Source organism: Astatotilapia calliptera, chromosome 6, assembly GCF_900246225.1.
Source record: "Astatotilapia calliptera chromosome 6, fAstCal1.2, whole genome shotgun sequence".
Lineage (NCBI taxonomy): Eukaryota > Metazoa > Chordata > Actinopteri > Cichliformes > Cichlidae > Astatotilapia > Astatotilapia calliptera.
This window is the reverse complement of record NC_039307.1, coordinates 34,613,999-34,634,540: the sequence shown is the minus strand read 5'-3', so window position 1 is coordinate 34,634,540 and position 20,542 is coordinate 34,613,999. Positions and strand designations below refer to the sequence as shown.

Sequence of the window (20,542 nt, the reverse complement as noted above, 5' to 3'; positions counted from 1 at the left end):
CGGGCTTGCTTTGGCATTTTAATTACGCGCAGCCGACATTTCTGAAAGAGAGAGAAAAAAAGAAAAAGCCTGCAGAAGATTTTTCTTTGAAATTTTCCGCTCAGTGTATCCAGCAGGTATTACGTCTGATTGGGAGCGGCTGCTGCCACGATTCAACATCATCCCTCTGTCAACCATCCCCTCTCTCTCTTCCGTTAGCGCGCCTCCGTCCCTCATCACTCCTCTTGCTCACCCCCCTTACTCTCTCTCTCTGGATCTCCCCCCACCCCCCTTCTCTCTCTCTCCCTCTCTCTGCTGGAACGCACGTCCGGGGATAATACTCTCGCTCTCTCCGTCTTTTGCTGCTGCAGAACGGACCGTAAAGCTTCACGCCTTCATCCTCTTCTTCCCTGCCAGACCGGGAACTCCGATCAAGGTAAGACAAGTGAAAACACGATGTGTTCTGTACGAGCTGGGCTCAGCTGTCAGTGTTTGCGGGGAGAAGTGTTGGGGGTGAGAGTGGAGGGGGGGTGGACTTCTGCACTTGTGGGATGCGCTGTGTGCGCGCTGGAGAGACACCGTGCTGCCACGTTGAGGTTGTCGGTGCAATGCTGAGCTTTGCTTATTTGGCGAATATAAACACAGAGATGCTCAGAGGGATATCCCGACAACGTTCTTGGGCAGTGTCCACTCCTCAGACACCTGTGAGTCAGAGACTGAGCAGACCATAAAATTAAATAATAATAATAATAAAAGATTCAAACACAGAGAGGAAAAGAGTGTGGAGAAAATTTGGATGAATTGTTGCGAGCCCGACCTATTGGCTGGCAGTGCTGCCCCGCCTCTGTACCCGTTTTTTTTTTTTTTTTTTTTTTACGTGGTGGTGGATAAGACAGCTGTTGAACATGCGTGTGTTTGCTCCGGTGCTCAGGTCTGGAGCGGCTTTCTGCGGATCAAGAGATCCCAGGCTCAGCCATTCTGAGCGGGGAGGTAGTGCCGGGGTTGCTCTGTGGCAAAAACACAAAGGGGCAACGGTGGCCCTGGGGTGAGCAGCAGCTGTCTTCGAACGTGTGCGCGTGTGTGGTGAGTGGCATCACCAGTGAGTGAGTCGAAAATGATAAGCAGAGATGGTGCACAATGGCAATCGCCATAAAATGACGCGTGCGTATTTTTGCGCGCGAAAACGAGTGCCTTTGACCGAATTTCCACATCAAATGGGCTGTTTCCACGGGGTTTCCATTAGTGGGGGAATGGGGGAAAATAGAAGGGAGACTATTTGGTATCTTTCAGTCCTGCAACACAAACAAACCTCATTCAGCACCACTGCGCGTGTTTGGAGACGTTGAGAGAATGGCGAAAAGAAAGAGAGGAGAGACACGAGAGGGGGAGAAGGAAGACGATAAAGCGGAGGGGGGGGGGGGTGAAAGAAAGATAGGTAGATAGATAGAGAGAGAGAGAGAGAGAGAGAGAGAGATGAGATGGCGCACTACAACAGCGCTTTCTAGCAGTGTTTTGATTTATCGCCTCTCCAATGCGCACTGACGCACAAAGCTCCGGGTTCCCCCCTGTTGGTATTCGTTGTCATCTCGACTGATCAGGATTATGTTAGAGTCGCAGTCGTTGACCTATCTGGCCTCCAGGAACACACCCTCATCCACCTCTCCTCTCCTCTTCTCCCGTGATTTTGCCGGATAGCCACATATCCCAAGCGCACGCGTTTAGACTCGACGGATGATTGTTGCCGTGAAAACAATCATGCGTGATGCGATGTGACAAGCGAACTAGTGGCATGTTTTGACTGAGGCACTGAAATTTCCTCTTTAACGTCCGGTGCCTGCACAAGTGGGGTTTATTCATTTATGCATCTCATTGTGATGATGATGCGTGCGTGACTCATTTGGCCATGAAGCGATGGGATAGTGGAGGGCAGAGCACAGCCGCAGGATACCGAAAAGAGCGCCCAGCTTAAGCGAACTTGTAGGAAATAAAAACATCTTCATCATTTTCGTGAATGCCCGTTTTTTTAGCAACATTCTTTGCATTATCCTGTGCATCAACTCTTCCTCTTGTTTGACAATGTCACCACCATCTTTACTCCCCCGCTTACTTTTTTCTCATTTTTTTCGTTGTCACTGCCATTAACATCAGCAACATCATCCACGTTTTTCATCTCAGCTGTCAAAAGTTTCTTTATTATTTCTCATCCATCCATGAACACGTTATCTTCATAATTCTACCAGTAACCCCCCCCTCACCACCACCAACAATATCATCATCATCATCATCATCATCATCATCATCATCATCACCAATTTTTTGGACTGAACTACATTATAAAAAGATTCCACATCCCTTCTCTCCTCTCCTCTCCTCTCCTCTCCTCTCCTCTCCTCTCCTCTCCTCTCCTCTCCTCTCCTCTCCTCTCCTCTTCTCTTGAAACCCGACTCACCACCAGGCCTGATGTCATTCATAAATCTTCTGTCGGGGCAGAGTATGGCACTATACAGAAACTCAAAGATGCAACAGTATTTTACTAAGTTTGTAGGTTTTATTTTGTGGTTGGCTTGTACTTCAATAGGTCGAACTTTAAAACCGCTTGCCTGGTATTACGCCGGAGCTCCTTCTGGTGACAAAACCCCTCTGACCTGTCAGGAAACAGATATGGGATTGTGGGAGTGTCCTTTGGTGTCTGGCAGCAAATCCTTTGTGTGCTGTGGGCTGCGACACCCAAAGGATTTGCCCTCAGTGGATTAGGCTTGTTCTGGTTCATATGGATGTTCAATCAAACTGACATCAGAATCTGGATCTGTGGACTCTACTATGAAACAAGTTGAACTTGCTAGGATCTCTTTTCCTTCTCAGTTGTTACTTGCCCTAAAGTCAGCAATTATGCTAAGCAGTCACATGAAGGTGATTTGATAAGTCAACTCAGGATTTAACAATCTAGTTGTGAGTGTGTTTACATGAAAGGGGTGGTGCTGGCAGGATCTGAGAATTACAAACAGGGACAGGTCTACAGAGGAAGATCAAGTTATGATGTTAGAAAACTATGAAGTGTGAGTGTGTGTAATTAATGTGTGCTTTAAATACATTGGTCGGTAAGACTGGGAAAGAGTTACTATGTTGATAAAATTTAGCCTGTTTGAAGCTTGAAGAAAGGAAGGAAAGCATGCAACTATGCTGACTGTCTAAGTTAACAGACTTCAGTATGAGCGCTCTGTCATTAAGAAACAAGAGAATCTGACTGGTTACAATAAAGTATTGCATTAATTGAATGTTTATCAATAATTTAACAGAATACTTTGGATTCTTGTAAACCAATTTTTGCTTTATTCTTTCACTTAAACAAGAGCAAGCATAAAAACTCTGTATAATTGTACTGTAGACTAAGCTTATTTGCAAATTTTATGTAAGGTCCACATGTAATGTGTACTTGAGATGTATAAGGTTTATAGAACAATAAGAGAATTTTAAAATTGTTTTAGTCAACAGAGAAAACAAATGAAGGATTAAAGTTGTCATCAGGGGAAAACAAAGTTCAGATGCTTTTCAGATACTTTACTGCTAGCCACACACTAAGTGCTGAGGATTCTTACAGCACTAGTAATGCTGTTTTATGGAGATGTGATTGATTATTAGATGTGGATTCTAAATCTGCTGACCTCTTATCGTGTACATAACCTGCTTCAGTTACTGTGATGATGAACCCTGGTAAGAATACTTTGTAATACTGAAAATCCGGGGTTAAACTTGAAGTTGATGTTTTACACCCAAATCCTGCTTTGTTGTACAGGCCTCTGGTAAAGACCTTGGGCTCACTGTCATCTTCTGAGCTGGTCCTGAGAAGTGTTTGGGGAATAGCAAGAAGCAGTGTCATGCCTGAGGGAGGTGCTGCCATAAGTCTGACAGTTGGCAGAGCTAAGAGCTAGGGTGGTCCCTGTGAAGGTAACATTAACACAAATTCCACAACCCAAGGAATCCCCGCAGAACTGTCAACGTTTTTCACGTCGCGCGCTGGTGCTTTTAATGTTTATAATGATCGATGCTTGCACAGAATTATAAATAAATCACATTTGTCTTTATGTTGTGCAAGTTAAAAACAAAATAAAACAGGAGCTTGAATGAAAAAGCCCGACATCTCTGTTTTAAGAAATAATCCTTGAACCACAAAAATGATACAAAACGATAAACGTGTGCGTGTTATTTTAAGTGTAAGACGTTGACGATGAAAAGAAGAATCTCAGCACGATGTGAGAGGCAAACTCGCACATCGTGTGTGTTGCTTCGCTAAGGTGTGTCTCGACTGAAGCTGTGGTACAATGCTGAAGGGAATATGAGCAGTGGATTGGATTTAGGGTCCCCCAGGGCCACATCCAATTCAAAGACGATGTGAGAAGAGCAGATCAGAGAGACGGGAATTAAAAAAGCAAGCAGTAGATAAGCAGGGTGACAGAGAGGAACAGGGGATGAAAGGAGCGGGAGGGATGAGAGTGGGAGAAAATGAGGAATAATAAATAAAGTTCAACGCTATCTACAGGTCTCACAAAGCCAAATTCAATTCTAACTAAGGCTTCATTAAATGAAGAAAAATTAAACAGGGCTGGTAAAAACCTGCGTGCTAATGAATTAAGCTAACGAGAGTTCTGAGGCTGAAAGTCATTTATTGAAGAGAATGTACTCAGAAACACACACAGTGTAATTCCTGTGCTTTGATGAACAAAAAGAAGAAGAAAACCCGGGGTAAAAAAAATGTGCAGTTCAGTGCTGTAAGGCCTATAAAACCACTGTCCAGCCAATACGGACGTCCATGAATAGGTTTAAATCAATCATTTGCTGTTAAGCTCAGAAATGGCATTACTATCTAATTAAAATATTAATTTTAATATGAATGAACACAATTTAAAGAAATATATTTATAGGTACTTCTTTTTGACTCTGTTAGTAGTTCATCCAACAGTTTCTTGGTATCAAACTGCTGAACATTCACACACTTAGCTAAAAGGACAGAAATCAAAGCCCGGCAATGTGAAATGTTTCTAACTCCTACGTAATCTGATGTTTTTTTTCTTCCTTTCTTACATTTCTGTCCTTACAGATAGCACTCTGTTCTTCCCAGTCCACTTTGTCCCGCTATCAGGAAAAGCAATAAGGTCTTCTGCTGTGTTTGGCTACTGCTGATCTAAGCTGAATTCATTCTGCTGTTTCTCTTTAAGTAGCAAACCCCAGTGAGTTATTCATTAGTTATATGACTGGCAGCCAGTAACATAATTAATAAAATCGAATCTAAGCAACCAGAGTTGCCTGAATGGAAAAGTGATCAAACAGAAAAATTCACCAATCTATTAAAGGGAGCTTCCACCTGCGGTAAACTCAGGACGGCACAAGAACATTCACCGCCCTAACAAACTTTTCTTCACTTGGTGGACAATAATTGAAAAATAAATACATCAATGAATAAAAGTGCTGTGAAAGAAAAGGCAGACCATGTAAAACATATCGTGATGATTTATACACAGTTTCCTTTCACAGTTTTTAGATTACGTGAAGACAAAGTAATGCGGCTTGCACCCTGTTTAACCTTAAATGGTCTTTAACCTTCTGTGGTCTCGATCGTCATAGGTGACGACCCTAACTCTAACCCTAGGTAATCATTTATTTGTTTGTTTTTGTATTTAAAAAACAATAAAGTCAGTTTAGACTTCCTCCAAACTATAGAGTAATGTTTATGATGACTTGTAAAAATAATTAATCAATCAATCACATATCATCAACTCAGCGTATTTAAGCACAAGGTCAAGATGACGTCCGTCAGTTTAAACTGAGCATCAGAATGCATGAGAAAGGTGATTTAAATGACTTTGAATGTGGCATGGTGATCTGCCGGGATCTCCAGCGTTTTTGCTCATTGGAAAATATCCATTGAGCTGCAGTGCTCACAGTGCTGTGCCAGAGGTCAGAGGAGAATGACCAGGCTGCTTCAAAAATTATAGGAATGTCATAGTAACTCAAATTACACATTTGTTAAAACCAAGATATGCAGAAGAGCATCTCTGAATGCTCAACACATTGAACTGTAAAGCAGATGGGCTACAGCAGCAGAAGACCACACTGGCTGCCTCCCCTGGCAGCTCAGAACAGGAAATAAAGGCTACAATTCATACTCGCTCACCAAAACTAGACAACAGAAGAAAAACACTCAAAGTGCATTCACTACATGAAAGAAAAGAATATATCAAAATGTAAGTTACTTAAAATACAGTCGTTACTGTTTAGCTTATTCTTAAGCCCCAAACCAAAAATTCTGCAGCGAGTGTGTGATGCTCTCGTGTGAATATGGAGCAAAATCTCTGAGGAAGGGTTAAAATAACTTGTTGACTCTGTGCCATGAAGACTTAAAGCATTCTGAATCTGTTAATGCCAATTAGAAGAAAGGCTGAACAAACAAGAAGTGCAAGTTCGTCCAATGCCCCCAACCTGCTGTCATCTTTGACCAGCTCAAAAACAGAAGTGGACTCAGGGCAAATCACGTTGCTCACTTTATCACTCTCATTCATATTCAGTCTCATGTAAACACATGTGACATTATTCTAGAGCTACAGGAGGCTACAGATGCTCCAAGAAAGGCAAAGCCCAGTGGTGTTTGCAACGGAGGGTCTGAGCATCTCTTCCCCTGTGGTACAGTGTGGGAGAAAAGCTTGTTGTGGCTGCCTTGATTCTGCAGCCACAACAAGCCTAAAACCAAAAGCCTGAGTTTTTGCTCACTCTCAGAAAATATCAAGCAGGCCCCCAAATCGAGCTTAGCTGTAATCCCAGCAGATCATCTGATCACAGTGACAGCTGATGGCTCAGCTGATAACCTTTAAAAATCCAACTGGCAAATCTCTTTTTTAAAGATTTTAAGATGCAAGCTAGTTGCAGGCCACTTTGATACCCACCACAGCCCACTTTTTAATGCTGGTTCTGATTAAATCAGTGTCTGTTCTGTGCTGGGCTTTTGCTACTGCTCTCCTGCTCCTGGCCTTCTATTTATGCACTGACATATGCATCAGTGGAAGTCAGCGAATACAAATTTCAAATGACTGCAAATGGAAATGGCAATCTTCATTGGTTTTTATTATGGGGGACAGCTAGTTTGCTACTTTAAATTGGTCAAATCTGAACTCATTCTTCTCTCACTATTATCTAGTGAAAAGTAGTAGAAAACAGTTACATCTCGAGCTGAGAGTGACTCCATGAAAGCTGAAAATGCTAAGACGCTTGAGCATTTGCTCGACGTGCGCTTGACTGATGAGGTGTTAAGAAGGATTCTCACCAGTCTGTGTGTGCTTGTTGTGACTGACAATCACCTGTCTCACACTACAAGCTGGAAAATGCATTTAATTCCTCTGCACCGACCCTATGAATGGACAGTTAACAGCAACAAAGGCATAAACTACAACACTGAACACTGTGAGTGAAGAAGCGTTTGCTATGCACTTGCGGCATGTCTAAATTGTCTTTCAGCTGGTGCAGAGTGGGAACAGCTCTAGCTATACTATGACCTTAGGTGTTTAGACAGTTAACAAGCAGGTGGAGATGCGAAAAACGATGAGTGAAAAACACTGATGAATTCCAGGAGAATAGCACTCTGCGTCCCAAACACACCCCAGCGTTTCCCTTATGCAGTTTTTGTGGCTTCTCTGCTCCTCTCTCTCTGTGTTTATCAAAGCCAGTCTGTGAATCTGTGAACTGACAGGCTTGCCGCATTTGTCCCTGCCTGTAAATGTGTTAGTCTATGTAATCCTGCTCCCTCCCCTCCTCGTTTTTTATTCCCTTCTCCCATTTCCCTCAACACAAATATGAGCGGGACGAGGAGAAAGAATGAGTGCGGTGGGGGAGACGGATGCGTTCAAATGTTAACTCTGCTGTGTGTCTGCAACAATAACCCCGGCAACAGGGAGGACAAATCTTATCGCCACCCAAAATGTTTATTTTCTGCCATTGTGAAAAGCCAGACTGTGGCTGGTGGTGATAAGTTACGGAAGAAAAACACCATTTGGCAGCTTTTTTAGATGAATGCATAAAGGAATAGAGAGTAAGATAGGGGAAGTGAGGAAGAGGGATGGCCTCAGGGCAGGACAAAGGAGTTGCTGCCTTTCAGAATTGTTGTAGCGCGCTTCTGGTATTCAGAACTGCTGCAGCTCTTTCTGGGATATACAATATACAGAATCGTAACAATGACTGATAGCAGCCGCAGAAAAGATCATTCCAGACTGAAAACGATTGAGGTTTAAAGGTCACGCCCGGATATGGTAAAGATGTGGGATTTTTGCTTACACTTATGTCCTCAAACTTGAGCGTCCAGAAAGAATTTAGTAATGCAATATATTCCTTCTGTCCTGGAGTGGAGCTGAATAAGGCACATCTCTATTAAAGTCATGTTTATTATGACTTTATGACAGGCCACCAAATTTCATCCCAGCAGATCAGCTGATGACTTATTATAGAATTTTGAAACTCAAGTTTGTGCCACACACCATTAGAGATGCTGGACAAATCCGATTGGCTGCCACTGGGATCGACTTAAAGCTCGATGCCTTGGCCGGAGGCTCTCTGGCAAGCGGAGGGGCCAAGCATCGAACTGCTAACCCCTCAAGTAGCAGACAGCCATTGTCATTCAAAATCTCACAGCACACATTTATTAATATTTGTTTTTGCGTAACACATGAACAATAAATTTCTACTGGCAGCTGTATCCCCTTCACACCTGTGCCTCTGAGATGATTACAGATTACTGACAACACTAAGTACTTGGCATCATATGAAATAATGGTGTACGCCGAATTAAAAAACAACAACAACATAGGAAATAGAAATAAACGGCACATAAAACACAGTGTTCAAACGTGCCATTCAATATGTAGTTATACACAGGCAGAAGTTAATAAAGAGGACTGTCTGGATCTGCAGCGGCGTTTCAGCACCTCTAATTATTGAGTAATGGGCAGTTTGATACATAATAATATCAGGCAAGTTCATTCGTCCATGTGCTGCTATGGAGATACTCAACTAATTGGAAAGCGATATGAGCCCCCCCCCCACCATGGTAGCGCCTGCACGTCCTGCACAAATCTTTCCTCCCACCTCATCTCGTTCATGCCTTCATGCTGCAGATATCACTAGAGATGTGGTCACGATGGTAGGGCTATAAGAGGAGTGCGCAGATATTGTGTTATTTATTTATTATTCTGGGGCAGGTGGTGATTTAATATGCAACGTTTCAAAGAACTCAGCAAGCTGAACAAACATACAAGCTAAAGGTCCAGTGTGGATGTGTTTGGAAAATATACACAACACTTTCAGCAAAGGAGATGAGGGGACCACTCGGCAAGTGACACTTGATGAAGTGGAAATTTAAAACGTGTAATGCCCTAGATAATTTTAGATTCCTTTAATCAGATGTGATTCGTACAGGATGTGTTTTTGAAGTGATCTATTTGGTGAAATGTCCCTGAAAAAAAACAGAAAATAAAAACTTCTCCTTCTTCAGATGTTATCGCGAACTACAAATGCGTCATAAAACGAGAGGCGGGGCACACCTTAATTACAATCAGACAGAGACAGACAACCTTTCACTGTCATTTTCACATGCTGCGTATAAAACTGAATGTTTCCTTTACGGCTCCATCATTTTTAGATTTGGGTCAAAAATATTGTGCTGTAGCTGAGACAAATCTTTGCTGATCCCACGCTGGGAAAATGTGCTTGTTTTATCTTAAAGCAGGAAAGCAACTTTTGACTGTCCCCCTGTCACAAGGGGGAACCACAGCAGGTAGCTCTGCATGGTTTGCTAGAGTTCATTGCCACGTGTCCCTCATGACACAACCCCGATAGGGCTGGAATCAAACCGACGACCTTTCACTGTTGCATGCCTCTTTAGTTCAGCGATCTAAGGACTTTGTTCTCTGTCTTTGGCTCTGAGCTTTGCTGATATTTCACTTAGAGATCACCCCCTGATAATGTGTTTAAAATTGTAACTCAAATTAGTTCTTTGAAGATTGGGTTATCTTATGGCAACCCCCCCCCCCCCAAAAAAAAGAAAAAAGAAACAGTTTAATAATAACATAAAAGCGAGTCAGGTCAAAAGTAATTTACTTGATTTGTATGCATTGTTGATGCCAAGTGAATTTTCTAAACCTTTGATTTGATATATTTAAGTTGTATTTTATTTAAAATTATTGCTTTATGCTTCAAAGAATGTTTTTTTTTTGAGTGCATGGTCCTCTCTTTACACTTGGTGAAGGAATACTCTGTCTCCCATCTCTGTTGAAGTACTTTTTTTTTTTTGCTCTGTTCTGTGTTTGCAAACTTATTAGCTTGCAGGTTTATAGTTATATAGTATTTAGAGATGGGGAATAGAGAAGTATAAATATTTTGTTACAGAAATGTAGAATTTTCAGCACACTAGATGTTATTTTTATTCTCTACACAAAGATCTTTAATTTACACTCCTCACATTTTTAAAGCAGACTTGTTACTTTAGGTTTTAATCACTTGAGGGGAGTTAATAATCATTGTGCATCACTGTGCACCTTTTTGGCATAAAACCTAGTTAATCCTGAACGTAGGAGACACTAACACATAAAAAAATATTCTATTAGTGTTTTCATCATTGGTGTCTTTTTGCACACGGAATGAAATATAATTTACAAAAAAATGGATGCATCTTTTATTGCACAAACCTGGGTTGTTAAAGTGGTTTGTAATGATCTGACATGGTGTTCAAAATGCACTGTCTGGTCACACTTAGGCATATAGCTAGCGCTACTGGAGAAAAGCAAGTGTGAATGAAGTAACCTAGCAGGTCATTTCAAATGCAATATCCCAAACAGTTTAACAAATATCAGCACTCCAAGTGTCTCTGTTCAGTTTGTCACACAATGTGCTTGATAGCCAACAGTACAGTTGTTCCCAGGGAGAGAAAAGAAAGGTTAATCTGTGATAAGTTCACACTCAAAGATAGAGAACGTTGCAAGACAGAAAAGACGGGACTCTAAATATGATTTTATTGTTTTTATTAATATTATTTATTAATATGAGATGAGATTCCGTTAGCTTTGCAAAAAGATAGCTGGTAGAAACATCCTGCAAAGAGCTGCTTTTTACTTGTATACTCTGAGTACATCACTGAACGTGCACCTTTTTACTTTGACTTGTACATTCACTCAAAGCAACGTTGAACGTTCAGCTTTTACCAGTATGTGCTTCTTCTACTTAAGTATGCGTGTATTTCTTCTGCCTCTGAAATCATCAAATAATCAAATTCAGTCTTGAACAGTTACAACATCTGACATATTTTCAAATCTGCTTGAACTTGTAGTCGAAGTTTAGTAAGCTGATAATGAGTCTGTAAAGTCAGTGAAATAAATTGCATTTGGATACCAAGTACATATAATAGTACAAATTGGTTTAAAAAGTTTATAGTAAACATTTTCAATATAGATTTTTAATGTAAAACATGCAGTTCTGCACAATCCAACTTGCAGAGCAATGGCTGACAGTCTTTCAGGAGTCTCACGACTCCGTGTTTTGCTCTGTTTAGCCTGAAGAAAGACTGGAAGTTTTTTCCATTGAGGTGCCCTCATAACTTGTCTATGATGAACACAGGTGACTCTACTGGGAGCTGCTGGTGTCTTTGAATGAAGTTGTTATTTGGCTTCGGGACTCTTCACTGTCTCTTTTGGACACACATACACACACGCCTCTGTTTAGTAGTTTTAAATTGTAGAGATTATCTTGTTACCTGGAACTTTGCAATGTGCCACCATATTGCCAGAGGTACTCACAAAAATGAATTTGAAGTGACTGGAAAGTAGATAGAAATGCAAATTCCCACAGCGATAAAATAAAAAGACCGTCATTTACTGCTGAGGGAAAGAAATTTGGCCTAAAGAATCAGCCTCTGATTTAGCCCTTTTGTATAATTTGCAATGTCCTTGCTTTTATCTGAATTTCAGAATATATTCACAATTTTAGAAGGCATATTTTACTAAAATAACCCTACACCTGTCGTGTATTTGAGTACAGTATGTGGTATAGTTTTGTTACACAGAGCATTGATTTCTCACACATTTCCTAATAATTTAGTTGGATTCATAGGGCTTCGGAGTTGACGTCACGCCGCAATGCATTGTGGGAGCGCGGCGGCATTTTCGGGGTCTATGAATCAAATCAAACACACTGTGTTGGAACGACGATTACAAGATGCTTAAAAGCAGCTTAAAAGAGAATGGACTGTATAGAGACCGATTGCGTCCAGAGGCGAAGCGGCGGTACTTGCAGAAAATAGCGTGCATTGGAAATGTGGACCCGTATGAAATACGGCCGTGGAGTAGAAACCCTGAAGACCAACCGCTATTGACGTAGCCTGATATATTTCATACCTTATCTGTGGAGTCAGCGCGTACAAGTCGTCATTCAATCAAAGGTAAGTCAGCTCGAGTACAGCGAGTGAAATGCGTTTGATTTCCCTGCAAACATTCAGATTACTGCAGCATAAATTCATTCATGAGGGGAAATTACAGTGAGAACATCTGGAGACTGTTAGGTGGATAACATAGTGAGTTCAGTGCATTGATGAGACACTGTCCTGAAGGATTTAGTTATTCTCTATGGTTAAAGAAATTGCAATGATTTATTAATGTTTATTATAAATAATTCTAATTATACATCTTGCTTCCATATTTGTATCTTGTGTCACTAAAAATACATTTTATTTTAGTTTTATACTTTGATTAATGACCTGCAGAATCTCCTTAACATATTAAGTGATTCATAATTGTCACTTTATGCTTTCTCCATCTCTAAAGTGATGACATCCTTGCATTACATACTTTAGGTTCATTTTCTGCAGGCAGGTTTCTGACAGAACAGACAGATTTAGACTATAACATGCAGCGTTCTATATATGGACACATAAAGAAATGAAAAATCACATGTATGTGCTAACTTTCTTGACACTTTGTTACATTTATGATAAAGTAGATTAAACACATTTGTGTCGGCCTTGGCTCATAGTTCTTGTCTTTAAATGAACTTTGTCTGTGTGTGTTTCAGGTGCTGCACTCTAAGACTGAATGAACCAGCATTGCAGCCATGGGTCACTGTGAGCATCACAGGGAAGGTTGAAGCCGCCCGCTGCACCTGTATGGCCGGAGTCGCAGAGACCTGCACCCACGTCGCTGCTCTTCTGTCTAAAGTAGACGGAACAGTGTTGATCCGTGGCACAAGGACTGTTACAGATGAACCTGCATACTGGGTTTTGCCTGGTAATAATACCAAGATACACCCAGAGGTTGGCCATAAGATAGACGACTTCTCTTCAGCTGCCCAAAAAAAGGCTCTTGATCAAAACATACACAGACCATCTGTAGTGACAGGTAAAAGGAGCCGTCCTCAAAAAAGAAAAACCCCACCTGCTACTGTGGAGGAGTTGTCACTGCTATAATGCCATCATGTTTTATCTAGGGGTCTAGATGTATGCCTGTAGTACATTGCTGTGTAAATAATTTGCATTTACTGAATATGTACTGACTGAGTCCCACTGTTCAAAAGTTGAATAAAGAAACTAAATTATTTTGCCTTTTTTTTTTTTTATTAAAACCACTTTATAGAGCATCACATCAGTAACAGTGTAGAATCCATGTCATTTACAGTTTACAAATGACAAAATGTTTACACCAAATCATGAGTGTTTACATGATATCACCCACTACTAACATTACTTTATTTACTGTATCTTTTGAAAAAATAACAGCACAAGACTTAAGAACATTTAACAGGAGCAGGTTTCATTCTTCTCTGGTTTTATTATCACACTGTTCACCAAACGCAGCAAACCTTCACCATCTTATCCAGAAGGGTCACCTCTTCACCCTCACATGGAAGAAGTAATCTGATTGGCATGGTGGTTTGTTTGAAGCAGGTCCCTCGTGTAGCGCTGGAAACCAGTCATGATGTTTCATCCATTTCATCGGCTGGTTTGCTGCAATAATGCCAAATAATTAGCAACTCTATAAATAGACGGTAGTTCTGCAAAATCACTCAGTAGGATGTTTGTTCTAATTTGCTATGAGCTCAGAGCGCATCGAAAATGAAACTAATAGGCTATAAAGAGAGATATGAACATATTTAGAACTTACCGGAATGAAAATGTCTGGAGCACCAACAGATATTTGGAGATGGAAGAGAGCTGCACGTCAGCTCATCTCACAGCTGCTATCCAGGCTAGACGCCTTCGTTTGGTAACATCGATACACGAGCTGCCTCATGTCGCTTCCAGGTTGGGAAAGCATAAAAAGACAATCCAACCTTATTCCCGTGCCGGTCGTAAGATCGAACATTGCAGCCGAGCACACAGCAAGTACGAACCATGGCTATGCTATCGCTCCTAGCTTAGACCCCCAAAATGGTGAATCGGGCCAAAATCCTTTCCACGCCCACCCCCGTGACATCACGCTCCGAAGCCCTATACTGGAAATTCCCGTTGGGGACAAAGTTGAAAGAAAAGCAGAATTTCAACAAAAGCAAAACATTTCAGTTTTCTCAGTCAAATGCATGAACATTACAGTTCAAACACCCTCAAGCTTATTGGAAGTGAAATAAATCATTCTTCACCAAGTGGAGGCCACATCTCTTTCCTGTCTTGATCTCCAAATTTCTACAATGAATGTGAGACAATGCATTCATAAACCTGCAGTAGTATACGTGATCGATACCAGTGTGATTGGACTGATAGTTCGTTTCTATCACTTAAGTTCAGTTTTCAAAGGTGTATTTTGTTGTGTTGAAAAGCACAGTCATTTAGTGTTGATTAAGCTGTGTTTAGAATTTGCAAATTGATTCCTCTCATAAGTCATGCCATACTGTTCTCCCCTCCTGAGCTTCCTGTGTAAGTTAAAACTGGCAGTGTATCAGCTCGATACCAACATTTGCAATATTGTATGAATTCCAAATCCAAAATTTCATGGAAAAAACTTATTGATGTGCTTGATCTGTGTCTTGACATTAGTCAAATCAATTAAAAATTTAAATCAAATAAAAACTTTCCTGATTGTTTCATTATTTGCACTAAATTTAAAGCTGCTATTCATTTTGTTCATGATGGAAGTAGGCTCCTTTTAAATTTGATTAATTTGCACAAACACAGGTAGGACTCAAAGTGGCCCACATAGTAGGCCTTCACATGCAACAGTACACAATTGTTCAGTTTTGTAGGCAATAAAAACAATTGAATAAAAAGTAAAAACGTATTATTAACTTATAATTGCTTTTAGGAGGACAGCACTATTTTTCCCAGAGGGCAAAACTATTTCCTTTGTCCTTGATTGCATATTGTTGACAGCACACTTCCGGAGACAGGGCCACCGGGCAAGACGGAAATCAGACTTTACTGTGCCGGGATCCCGCCAGAGGTATCATGTCCATCCCTACAAGTCAAAGCTGACTTGGCTGTGCAAGTGAGATCCACGTAACATTAATAAGCTCACAGATTTGTGAACCGAGTACCTCAACCAGGTATTTCGTTTTTATGTCTGCAGACTAATAAGAGAGCAAAACTGGATTTTCCTTTAACAGTACCTTTTTAAGTTGGAGCCGCAGCACATCGGGAGTTTCACAAAGCAAGCAGTGGAACATAAGACTTAGCGACAATAGTTTCAAAGCACAAAGCAGAGCATTTCTGTAGAGGATTGTTTTTTCGCACAATGAGTCCCCAAATTCTCTGTCAGAACTTCACATGCCAGAAAAACTCCAAAAGCATCACGGCAAAGCTGCATAAATCAGTGCCTACCAAACAAAAATCATGAGATTACATTTTGCTTTTATCTCCATATTCCTTCAACATTACTTCCAGAGGCGGAGCCAGACATTTGAAACACCCGGGGCTTAGCCCAAAAGGATAGTATGCATGTGGGATTTTTTTTTCCCTTGGGGGGGGGGGGGGGGGGGGGTAGAAATGACTGAAAGATTAATTGGCTCTGTATGACTTCATATAGGGAAAAATATATATCACATGTGCAGAACACCTTAAACTAGTTTTTTAATTAAGCAGCAAGGCAGAACAAAATCAGGGCTGTATCAAGACACGAGGACTAAACCCCAATTCAACCAGACCAAGAACTGATCCAGAATTAAAACAGGACAACAACAGTTCAAAATCAGGACTACTTGGGACTTAACCAAGACAGAACCAGAATCAGAACTAGATGATAGTAGCACTAAAAATCATCATAGACCTGCACTACATTTATTTTTTAATTTTACCAAAGTACAATATTTAGATTGAGAAAGGTTTATATAATTATTTAGCCTTGTTGTGCAAACAAGCCTGCATAACTTAATAAATATAGAATTTGAAAAATAACAAACCTAAAAAGAAACACTAGGTATGAGATACATGAGTACCTATGATACGGTGATACTTTTGGTAAACAACCATTTCACTAACATGTGTGTCTCACCTGCTCTTGTTCATCTCTGTTCTGTCCTCATTCTCCATCTCCCTCTCTTTTCCTCTCTCCCTCTTTGTGCTGACAATCATCAAATATACAGATATTTACAAACTCTTCAGATAAAAACACAAACACTTTTTAATTGTAACATCAAATCAGACTAAATGTTTATTTTTTTAGATTGATAAATATAAAAAACATATTTGTTAACTTTAAGAGTAAAGAGAGAAATCGTCTGTATTTCTTAATTGCAAATGGCACCAAATTGTATTCAAAATTGAGCCACACTTATGGAGCTCCACAGTTCTTTTCCTGGTGTTTTGGTTGACATCTCTTGATTTTCCCATGTCACAGAAACAGGCTCTGTGTTTTGCCTTATATGCATCCACAGCTGTGCCACCTGTTTACTCACATGGACTCTACTAACCTATCAGAAGCTTCTTCAGCTCAGAATGGAATCGTCTGGAGTTTTCTTATTAATTAACAATAAACTTAGTGTATATGTACTCCTAAATTTGATGAAAGTGATAAAAAACAGAAAGCTCTGTCTCTCTTTATTGTGACATTTAACTAATTCAAAAGATATTTCAATATTTATCTAAAACAAAAGTTTACTCTAAATTGATTTTGTGCAGTAAAAATTTTTATGTTTTCTCCCTAAAGTGTAAATATCTGGTTACAAATGTAAATATCCTGCTGTGTACTGAAATCCGTCTTGTTTTGCATACAAATATACTGAACAACATACAAAGCATAATATATAAAATAACATTTACCTGAGTTTTTCTTTGAAAGAACCCTCTAATGTCCATTCTTATATTTCAGTACATAACTGAAACCGATTTAGTCGGGGAGGGTAAGAACTGAAAATATGAAATAAACACACGTAAGCTAAGAATCTCTAAAAAAAAAAAAAATAGCATTTGTTCGGCTTTTCATTTCGCCATTTGTTGATTCACTTGAAGAGCAAGTAACGTAATATTGGTCAAGTGATCAGTTTGATATCAATCTTTCGTGATGCACCATCATATTTACATTATTTGTACAGTACGAATGATTTGCTTTGGTACCTGGTCAAACTTCAGCTCTCCTTAGTATGGCTGGCTCCGTCTCTACAACAGCGCACTCACGGGCAGCAGCTGCCCCGCCCCCTCGCTCAGTCGCTTAGTGCCTGAGCTCGGATCATACCAATATCAGGGGGGGATTCACGCACAGTCGTAAATTCCCACAGTGTGCACTATGTGCTTCGAATATTGTGTGTACTTTTTGTTTTATACAGTTGTCAGCCAGGCATCTAACTATGAAAAAATTGCACTCCAAAATACCCCGGGCTTCTGACAAAACAACCCGGGCTTAAGCCCAGTAAGCCACCCCCACGCTCCGCCCCTGATTACTTCTGGGTTCAGTTAAACTCAGCGTGGCAGCAGCTTGGTTGTTTAAATATGTAGGAGACAACCATCGGTGTGCCTTCAGCTCTACAGCATAGAAGTGTTTTTCCACACCTGAGATGCTCAAAAATTCACGCTGAAGTGGTGCATTAGTGGGCGCCACAGACTAAGGGGACATGTTTATCAAATGTCTCAGACTCAGAAGTGGCAATGTTGTGTAGGGCAGCTTTTGCTGTCACAGCACAGCAGATGTGATGCGCTAATAGAGCCTCCCCACAAATTTAAAGCAAGACTCCAGCTCTGCTCTTTTGCCACGTTTCTCTCACTTCTTACTGTGTCTGCTGTCCTGTTTGGGTAAACTCTGTCCTCGCTAGTGCTGCTTGCACTCTCTGTGGCTCAGGAGGTAGAGCAGGCCATCTACTTATTGTGAAGTTGGTGGTTTGATCCCTGACTGCCATGGTCTGCATGCCAAGGTATCCTTGGGGAAGATGCTAAACATGTCTCCCTCCCCTCACCCAAAATGGTCACAGCAGATGACTGCTCTTCCCTGAGCTTGGTTCTGCTCGAGGTTCCTTCATGTTAAGAGGGAGTGAGTTTTTACTTAACACGGTCACCAAAGCACTTGCTCATAGAGGGTCATATGATTATTGGGATAATTTTGGTTGTATTACTTGAAGGGTCTAACTTACAATATAAAGAGCGTTGATGTGACATGTTGTATAAAGTCTTTGGAGTGCTTGAGTAGAAATGCACCACAGAACCAGTCCATTTACCATTTATTGTAGGTCTGTGTAATTTTAGGTCTTTAAACTCTCACATAGACTGGACCATGCTGAACAATCAGTCATCATAGTCATGGAGAAACATTGTCTGCTCTACTTGAAGCAGCAGTAAAGCCACTTGACAGTTGACACATCGTACTGGCTCTCTTTACCTTGAAGCACGTGCACAAAATTCTACCCTGAAATTCCTTTGGTCCCATGTTGTTACACGGGTAGAGATGAGCTTAGAGCCTTAAAAGATTCTTAAGGCTTTACAGACTCTTATGTCAATTTTTTTAATATGTCTTTTAACCATGTTTGAAGAAGACTAATGATTTGCAATCACTTCAAAGCACAGCACACAGAAACTGTCTTAATATCAGTGCTGTTAATAAAAACAGAAATGTTGCATCATTTCTCACAAAATCTGGCAGTAAACAACAATTTTCTCAAAGGTCAGAGGAGTAGTACATGGGACACACGTGTCAATTAGAGGCATTCTGGTTGTTCTTCTGGCAGAAGCGCAACAATACTTTGGCATTCAGAATTCAGAGAATGCTTCATGTTTCTGTCTTGTAATAAACATACCCAAAGGAAATATTAAACAATAAGCCGGTTGAGGGAACAACCTGAAAAAACAATTGCAATATGCTATGAATGCAGATGTTTCCACACAGATGTGCTGCATAGTACAATTAAGCAATTAACATCAAAACACATGCCATGAATTGTGGACAAATGCTGAGCAGACCAAAATAGTTCTGGTTCCATAAGGGGAAGCTATCTAAGTGACTCAGAGAGCGGGCTGGGTCACAGATGGCCAGAGCTTCAGTTAAAATTTATTGCAATATGTAAAAACTGTTATGTCACACAGCACTCTCCACTGTAATCATCAAAATATGAAAAATCATTGCCAAGGCACTGGCAAGACCTGTTTGACCTGCTGTTTGACCTGCTCCCCTCAGGCAGGAGGCTCCGGTCCATTCGCACCAGAACCTCTCGCCACAAGAACAGTTTCTTCCCCTCTGCTGTGGGACACATGAACAATAACCACATGACTGTCCCCGCCACTAACACATGACCCTACGCTGTGTCACTGCATCATTTCATGTCTGGCACTGATCACCACCTGCACTCATGTATATATCTTTCTACGTAGCACTCATAATTCTTATTCTCATGTATATATCTCATGTATATCTCATGCACATATCTTTCTTTCTACATAGCACTTTAATTCTTATTGTCTGCACTGAAGAACCGCAGCAATTTCCTAATGTTGTAAACCTCAACATCTGGCAATAAACCCATTCTGATTCTGATTCTGATTCTGAAGACACTGCTCTAGTGGTACATGATAGCTCAACACCTAACAAAGACACTTAACGGTGGGAATACGCAAGTCTTCTAAAATGCCACGGCTGCCATTGTGAAAAGAAAAACCTTAGTCCAAATGCCTAAAATGACTGTTTTTTGTACAAAAATCAATGTGCAGTTTCTTTAAATTGCACATTTATTTAATGTGCCACAGTTTGATATTTGCTAGTGGAATCCAGGTTATTCTGTGCGACTAAGTGACTGTTCAAAACATGGCTATACAAGAAGTGCTGATTGTGGGTTGCTTTGATCAGTAATGGGTTATAATATTCAGTGCTCCTGGACAATCTGGTCAAACTTGGTGTCATCAGATGGACTGAAACATAATGACCCAGAAGTGTTCTGCTGGCCAACAGGTCACCATGAAGATGACCTGAGGGCCGGATGTCAACTAGTGGGTCCTGTGCTCATTGCCTAGCATTGTGAAGCCCGATTGTCATTTGTCATAGTTTGGTAGTGGGCCATCATGGCCTGCAGAAGCATGGGGGACACAGAGACCTCTACAGGCTAGGAAAACAACACACTGACTACCATTAGGTGTCAGTAT

The 20,542-nt window shown here is 40.8% G+C and overlaps 1 protein-coding gene across 3 annotated transcripts in view; it reads left to right on the top strand.

Annotated features, from left to right (window-relative positions):
* The first annotated feature begins 288 nt into the window (after window positions 1–288).
* The window catches only part of LOC113024650 (protein phosphatase 1 regulatory subunit 29-like), a 310,310-nt gene continuing 290,056 nt past the window's right edge, over window positions 289–20,542 (top strand). Inside the window, exons 1-2 of one of the 3 annotated variants that reach the window (XM_026171872.1) lie at window positions 289–415; window positions 3,773–3,924. The gene's annotated coding sequence lies outside the window, so the exon portion shown is untranslated. Of the gene's footprint in view, window positions 416–1,432; window positions 3,925–20,542 lie in introns of those variants that run through there. The other 2 variants (XM_026171870.1, XM_026171871.1) reach the window with 2 other exon arrangements.